Genomic DNA, 7632 nt, shown 5'->3' with positions numbered 1-7632 from the left:
GCAATGCACTGATCCAAGCCTCGCCGAAGACGGCCTCTTCAACATGTTTGAGTAGACAGATGGCTTATCCGCCTGAAAGGCAAATGCAATTTTTACGGAAAAAAAAAAAAAAAAATCCCAAGAGCTTCTAATTGACAAATAACGTTTGTTTGCTTTTCACGTCTTCTTATTGTCGTCAAGCCAAAATATAAGCAGCCTCTTTACCAGAAAAACAAAGAACTTTATCAGCCCGCCCCCTTTTATTTGCCGTCTCGTCCTCTCCATTCAGGCAGCGGGGCTTTCTGCGGCATTCAAAGTCAATAGCGGCGAGTTTATTTCTAACAATTGCGGATAAATGTCCAAATAAACGGGAGGGGGGGGAAATGAACACAGACAAGCGGTGTTATTTTCATAAATCATCTAATCTGGTCTGAATTGGAGCTTCTGGCGAGCGCTTTGTTCTGAGGCTTGTGCTTCATTGTTGATGTTCGGAGAGAGGGTGTTGAAACCAAGGCACGTCTTGTACTTGTGAATACCAATGAATCGGTTACCATGGCAACGGAACCTCGTCAACGCCGGTCTCAGAACTTTTCCTTAACTCTTTTTTTTTTTCTTCTTCTTCTTCTTCTTCTTCTTCTTTCTTCTTTCTTCTTCTTTCTTTCTTCTTCTTTCTTCTTCTTTCTTCTTCTTTCTTCTTCTTCCTTCTTCTTTCTTCCTTCTTCCTTCTTCTTTCTTCCTTCTTCCTTCTTTTTTGTTCTTCTTCTTTCTTCCTTCTTCTTCTTTCTTCCTTCTTCTTTCTTCTTCTTTCGTCTTTCTTCCTTCTTCTTTCTTCTTTCTTCCTTCTTCTTTCTTCCTTTTTCTTTCTTCTTTATTCTTCTTTCTTCCTTCTAGTTTCTTCTTCTTTCTTCCTTCTTCCTTCTTCTTTCTTCTTTCTTCCTTCTTCTTCCTTCTTCTTTCTTCTCTCTTCCTTCTTCTTTCTTCTTATTTCTTCTTTCTTCCTTCTTCTTTCTTCCTTCTTCTTTCTTTCTTCTTTCTTCCTTCTTCTTTCTTCTTCTTTCTTCTTTCTTCCTTCTTCTTTCTTCTTTCTTCCTTCTTCCTTCTTCTTCTTCTTTCTTCTTTCTTCCTTCTTCTTCTTTCTTCTTCTTTCTTCTTTATTCTTCTTTTTTCCTTCTTCTTTCTTCTTTTTTCTTCTTTCTTCCTTCTTCTTCTTCTTCTCCTTCTCCTTCTCCTTCTTCTTTCTTTCTTCTTCCTCTTCTCCGTCTTTCTTCCTTTCTTCTTCTTTCTTCTTCTTTCTTCTTCTTTCTTCTTTCTTCTTTCTTCTTTCTTCCTTCTTCTTTCTTCCTTTTTCTTTCTTCTTTATTCTTCTTTCTTCCTTCTAGTTTCTTCTTCTTTCTTCCTTCTTCCTTCTTCTTCTTCTTTCTTCTTTCTTCCTTCTTCTTCCTTCTTCTTTCTTCTTTCTTCCTTCTTCTTTCTTCTTATTTCTTCTTTCTTCCTTCTTCTTTCTTCCTTCTTCTTTCTTTCTTCTTTCTTCCTTCTTCTTTCTTCTTCTTTCTTCCTTCTTCTTTCTTCTTTCTTCCTTCTTCCTTCTTCTTCTTCTTTCTTCTTTCTTCCTTCTTCTTCTTTCTTCTTCTTTCTTCTTTATTCTTCTTTTTTCCTTCTTCTTTCTTCTTTTTTCTTCTTTCTTCCTTCTTCTTCTTCTTCTTTCTTCTTCTTTCTTCCTTCTTCTTCTTTCTTCTTTCTTCCTTCTTCTTCTTCTTCTTTCTTCTTCTTTCTTCCTTCTTCTTTCTTCCTTCTTCTTTCTTCTTCTTTCTTCTTTCTTCTTCTTTCTTCTGTCTTCTTTCTTCTTCTTTCTTCTTCTTTCTTCTTTCTTCTTCTTTCTTCTTTCTTCTTCTTTCTTCTGTCTTCTTTCTTCTTCTTTCTTCCTTCTTCTTTCTTTCTTCTTCTTTCTTCTTTCTTCTTCTTTCTTCTTTCTTCCTTCTTCTTTCTTCCTTCTTCTTTCTTCTTCTTTCTTCCTTCTTCTTCCTTCTTCTTTCTTCTTCTTTCTTCTTTCTTCCTTCTTCTTTCTTCCTTCTTCCTTCTTCTTCTTCTTTCTTCTTTCTTCCTTCTTCTTTCTTCTTCTTTCTTCTTCTTTCTTCTTTCTTCCTTCTTCTTTCTTCTTTCTTCCTTCTTCTTTCTTCCTTCTTCTTTCTTCTTTCTTCCTTCTTTTTTCTTCCTTCTTCTTTCTTCTTCTTTCTTCTTTCTTCTTCTTTCTTCTTCTTTCTTCTTTCTTCTTCTTTCTTCTTTCTTCCTTCTTCTTTCTTTCTTCTTCTTTCTTCTTCTTTCTTCTTTCTTCCTTCTTCTTTCTTCCTTCTTCTTTCTTCTTTCTTTCTTCTTTCTTCCTTCTTCTTTCTTCTTCTTTCTTCTTCTTTCTTCTTCTTTCTTCTTTCTTCCTTCTTCTTTCTTCTTTCTTCCTTCTTCTTTCTTCTTTCTTCCTTCTTCCTTCTTCTTCTTCTTTCTTCTTTCTTCCTTCTTCTTTCTTCTTCTTTCTTCTTTCTTCTTCTTTCTTCCTTCTTCTTCTTCTTCTTCTTCTTCTTTCTTCTTCTTTCTTCTTTCTTCCTTCTTCTTTCTTCTTCTTTCTTCTTTCTTCCTTCTTCCTTCTTCTTCTTCTTTCTTCTTTCTTCCTTCTTCTTCTTTCTTCTTTATTCTTCTTTCTTCTTCTTTCTTCTTTCTTCTTCTTTCTTCTTTCTTCCTTCTTCTTTCTTCTTTCTTCCTTCTTCCTTCTTCTTCTTCTTTCTTCCTTCTTCTTCTTCTTCTTTCTTCCTTCTTTCTTCCTTCTTCTTTCTTCTTCTTTCTTCTTTCTTCCTTCTTCTTTCTTCTTTCTTCCTTCTTCCTTCTTCTTCTTCTTTCTTCCTTCTTCTTCTTCTTCTTTCTTCTTTCTTCCTTCTTCTTTCTTCTTCTTTCTTCTTTCTTCTTCTTTCTTCTTTCTTCCTTCTTCTTTCTTCCTTCTTCTTTCTTTCTTCTTCTTTCTTCTTCTTTCTTCTTTCTTCCTTCTTCTTTCTTCCTTCTTCTTTCTTCCTTCTTCTTTCTTTCTTCTTTCTTCCTTCTTCTTTCTTCTTTCTTCCTTCTTCCTTCTTCTTTCTTCTTTCTTCCTTCTTCTTTCTTCTTTCTTCCTTCTTCTTCTTTCTTCTTCTTTCTTCCTTCTTCTTTCTTCTTCTTTCTTCTTCTTTCTTCCTTCTTCTTCTTTCTTCTTTTTTCTTCCTTCTTCTTCTTTTTTCTTCTTTCTTCTTTTTTCTTTTTTTTTCTTTCTTTTTTTTTCTTTCTTTTTCTTTCTTCCTTCTTCTTTCTTTCTTCTTCTTTCTTCTTTCTTCTTCTTTCTTCTTTCTTCCTTCTTCTTTCTTCCTTCTTCTTTCTTCTTCTTTCTTCTTTCTTCCTTCTTCTTCTTCTTTTTTTTTTTCTTTCTTCTTCTTTTTTCTTTCTTCTTTCTTCTTTTTTCTTTTTTCTTCCTTCTTCTTTCTTCTTCTTTCTTCTTCTTTCTTCCTTCTTCTTTCTTCTTCTTTCTTCTTCTTTCTTCCTTCTTCTTTCTTCTTTCTTCCTTCTTCCTTCTTCTTCTTTCTTCTTTCTTCCTTCTTCCTTTTTCTTCTTTCTTTCTTCTTTCTTCTTTCTTCCTTCTTCCTTTTTCTTCTTCTTTCTTCTTTCTTCCTTCTTCTTCTTTCTTCTTTATTCTTCTTTCTTCCTTCTACTTTCTTCTTCTTTCTTCCTTCTTCTTTCTTCTTCTTTCTTCTTTCTTCCTTCTTCTTCCTTCTTCTTTCTTCTTTCTTCCTTCTTCTTTCTTCTTATTTCTTCTTTCTTCTTTCTTCCTTCTTCTTTCTTCCTTCTTCTTTCTTCCTTCTTCTTTCTTTCTTCTTCTTTCTTTCTTCTTTCTTCCTTCTTCTTTCTTCTTTCTTCCTTCTTCTTTCTTCTTTCTTCCTTCTTCTTCTTCTTTCTTCCTTCTTCTTCTTTCTTCTTCTTTCTTCTTCATTCTTCTTTCTTCCTTCTTCTTTCTTCCTTCTTCTTCTTTCTTCTTCTTTCTTCCTTCTTCTTTCTTCCTTCTTCTTTCTTCTTCTTTCTTCTTTCTTCTTCTTTCTTCTTTCTTCTTCTTTCTTCTTTCTTCTTCTTTCTTCTTCTTTCTTCTTTCTTCTTCTTTCTTCTTTCTTCTTCTTTCTTCTTTCTTCTTCTTTCTTCCTTCTTCTTTCTTCCTTCTTCTTTCTTTCTTCTTCTTTTTTTTTTCTTCCTTTTTCTTCCCTCCTCTTTTCTTCTTCTTTCTTTCTTCCTTCTTCTTTCTTCTTCTTTCTTCTTTCTTCCTTCTTCTTTCTTCTTTCTTCCTTCTTCCTTCTTCTTCTTCTTTCTTCCTTTTTCTTCTTTCTTCTTCTTTCTTCTTCTTTCTTCTTTCTTCTTCTTTCTTCTTTCTTCTTTCTTCCTTCTTCTTTCTTCCTTCTTCTTTCTTCTTTCTTCCTTCTTCTTGCTTCCTTCTTCTTTCGTCCTTCTTTTTTCTTCCTTCTTCTTTCTTCTTCTTTCTTCTTTCTTCTTCTTTCTTCTTCTTTCTTCTTTCTTCCTTCTTCTTTCTTCTTTCTTCCTTCTTCTTTCTTCTTCTTTCTTCTTTCTTCCTTCTTCTTTCTTCTTTCTTCTTTCTTCCTTCTTCTTTCTTTCTTCTTCTTTCTTCTTTCTTCTTCTTTCTTCCTTCTTCTTTCTTCCTTCTTCTTTCTTCTTTCTTCTTCTTTCTTCCTTCTTCTTTCTTCTTCTTTCTTCTTTCTTCCTTCTTCTTTCTTCTTCTTTCTTCTTTCTTCTTCTTTCTTCTTTCTTCCTTCTTCTTTCTTCCTTCTTCTTTCTTTCTTCTTCTTTCTTCTTTCTTCTTTCTTCTTTTTTTTTTTTTCTTCTTCCTTCTTTTTTCTTCTTTCTTCCTTCTTCTTTCTTCTTTCTTCCTTCTTCCTTCTTCTTCTTCTTTCTTCCTTCTTCTTTCTTTCTTCTTTCTTCTTTCTTCCTTCTTCCTTCTTCTTCTTCTTTCTTCTTTCTTCCTTCTTCTTCTTTCTTCTTCTTTCCTTCTTCTTCTTTCTTCTTCTTTCTTCTTTATTCTTCTTTCTTCCTTCTTCTTCTTTCTTCTTCTTTCTTCTTTCTTCCTTCTTCTTCTTCTTTCTTCTTCTTTCTTCTTTCTTCCTTCTTCTTCTTTCTTCTTCTTTCTTCCTTCTTCTTTCTTCTTCTTTCTTCTTCTTTCTTCCTTCTTCTTTCTTCTTTCTTCCTTCTTCTTTCTTCCTTCTTCTTTCTTCTTTATTCTTCTTTCTTCCTTCTAGTTTCTTCTTCTTTCTTCCTTCTTCCTTCTTCTTCTTTCTTCTTTCTTCCTTCTTCTTCCTTCTTCTTTCTTCTTTCTTCCTTCTTCTTTCTTCTTCTTTCTTCCTTCTTCTTTCTTCCTTCTTCTTTCTTCCTTCTTCTTTCTTTCTTCTTTCTTCCTTCTTCTTTCTTCTTCTTTCTTCTTTCTTTCTTCCTTCTTCTTCTTTCTTCTTCTTTCTTCCTTCTTCTTTCTTCTTTCTTCTTCTTTCTTCTTCTTTCTTCTTCTTTCTTCTTTCTTCCTTCTTCTTCTTCTTTCTTCTTTCTTCCTTCTTCTTCTTTCTTCCTTCTTCTTTCTTCCTTCTTCTTTCTTTCTTCTTCTTTCTTCTTCTTTCTTCTTTCTTCCTTCTTCTTTCTTCTTTCTTTCTTCTTTCTTTTTTCTTCTTTTTTCTTCTTTCTTCTTTTTTCCTTCTTCTTTCTTTTTTCTTCTTTCTTCCTTCTTCCTTCTTCCTTCTTCTTCTTCTTTCTTCTTTCTTCCTTTTTCTTCTTTCTTCTTCTTTCTTCTTCTTTCTTCTTTCTTCTTTCTTCCTTCTTCTTTCTTCTTTCTTTCTTCTTCTTTCTTCTTTCTTCCTTCTTCTTGCTTCCTTCTTCTTTCGTCCTTCTTTTTTCTTCCTTCTTCTTTCTTCTTTCTTCTTCTTTCTTCTTTCTTCTTCTTTCTTCTTCTTTCTTCTTTCTTCCTTCTTCTTTCTTCTTCTTTCTTCTTTCTTCCTTCTTCTTTCTTCCTTCTTCTTTCTTCCTTCTTCTTTCTTTCTTCTTCTTTCTTCCTTCTTCTTCTTTCTTCTTCTTTCTTCTTTCTTCTTCTTTCTTCTTCTTTCTTCTTTCTTCTTTCTTCCTTCTTCTTTCTTTCTTCTTCTTTCTTCTTTCTTCCTTCTTCTTTCTTCTTTCTTCCTTCTTCCTTCTTCTTCTTCTTTCTTCCTTCTTCTTTCTTTCTTCTTTCTTCTTTCTTCCTTCTTCCTTCTTCTTCTTCTTTCTTCTTTCTTCCTTCTTCTTCTTTCTTCTTCTTTCCTTCTTCTTCTTTCTTCTTCTTTCTTCTTTATTCTTCTTTCTTCCTTCTTCTTCTTTCTTCTTCTTTCTTCTTTCTTCCTTCTTCTTCTTCTTTCTTCTTCTTTCTTCTTTCTTCCTTCTTCTTCTTCTTTCTTCTTCTTTCTTCCTTCTTCTTTCTTCTTCTTTCTTCTTCTTTCTTCCTTCTTCTTTCTTCTTTCTTCCTTCTTCTTTCTTCCTTCTTCTTCTTTCTTTATTCTTCTTTCTTCCTTCTAGTTTCTTCTTCTTTCTTCCTTCTTCCTTCTTCTTCTTTCTTCTTTCTTCCTTCTTCTTCCTTCTTCTTTCTTCTTTCTTCCTTCTTCTTTCTTCTTCTTTCTTCCTTCTTCTTTCTTCCTTCTTCTTTCTTTCTTCTTTCTTCCTTCTTCTTTCTTCTTCTTTCTTCTTTCTTCCTTCTTCTTCTTTCTTCTTCTTTCTTCCTTCTTCTTTCTTCTTCTTTCTTCTTTCTTCTTCTTTCTTCTTTCTTCTTCTTTCTTCTTCTTTCTTCTTTCTTCTTCTTTCTTCTTTCTTCTTCTTTCTTCTTTCTTCCTTCTTCTTCTTTCTTCCTTCTTCTTTCTTCCTTCTTCTTTCTTTCTTCTTCTTTCTTCTTTCTTCTTCTTTCTTCTTTCTTCCTTCTTCTTTCTTCTTTCTTTCTTCTTTCTTCCTTCTTCTTTCTTCTTTCTTCCTTCTTCTTTCTTCTTTCTTTCTTCTTTCTTCCTTCTTCTTTCTTCCTTCTTCTTTCTTCTTCTTTCTTCTTTCTTCCTTCTTCTTTCTTCTTTCTTCTTTCTTCCTTCTTCCTTCTTCTTCTTCTTTCTTCTTTCTTCCTTTTTCTTCTTTCTTCTTCTTTCTTCTTCTTTCTTCTTTCTTCTTTCTTCCTTCTTCTTTCTTCTTTCTTTCTTCTTCTTTCTTCTTTCTTCCTTCTTCTTGCTTCCTTCTTCTTTCGTCCTTCTTTTTTCTTCCTTCTTCTTTCTTCTTCTTTCTTCTTTCTTCTTCTTTCTTCTTCTTTCTTCTTTCTTCCTTCTTCTTTCTTCTTTCTTCCTTCTTCTTTCTTCCTTCTTCTTTCTTCCTTCTTCTTTCTTTCTTCTTCTTTCTTCCTTCTTCTTCTTTCTTCTTCTTTCTTCTTTCTTCTTCTTTCTTCTTCTTTCTTCTTTCTTCTTTCTTTCTTCTTCTTTCTTCTTTCTTCCTTCTTCTTTCTTCCTTCTTCTTTCTTCTTTCTTCCTTCTTCTTTCTTCCTTCTTCTTTCTTCCTTCTTCTTTCTTCCTTCTTCTTTCTTCCTTCTTCTTTCTTCTTTCTTCTTTC

General features: G+C 33.1%; 1 pseudogene; it reads right to left on the bottom strand.

The window, feature by feature from the left end:
• Window positions 1–616: 616 nt before the first annotated feature.
• LOC120917064 lies at window positions 617–3155 on the bottom strand (annotated as a pseudogene).
• Between the last annotated feature and the right edge of the window lie 4477 nt (window positions 3156–7632).

The sequence above is a fragment of the Rana temporaria genome, chromosome 11 (assembly GCF_905171775.1).
Source record: "Rana temporaria chromosome 11, aRanTem1.1, whole genome shotgun sequence".
In the NCBI taxonomy this organism is placed as follows: domain Eukaryota; kingdom Metazoa; phylum Chordata; class Amphibia; order Anura; family Ranidae; genus Rana; species Rana temporaria.
The sequence above is the reverse complement of the archived record's forward strand: the minus strand, read 5'-3'. Positions and strand labels throughout refer to the sequence as shown.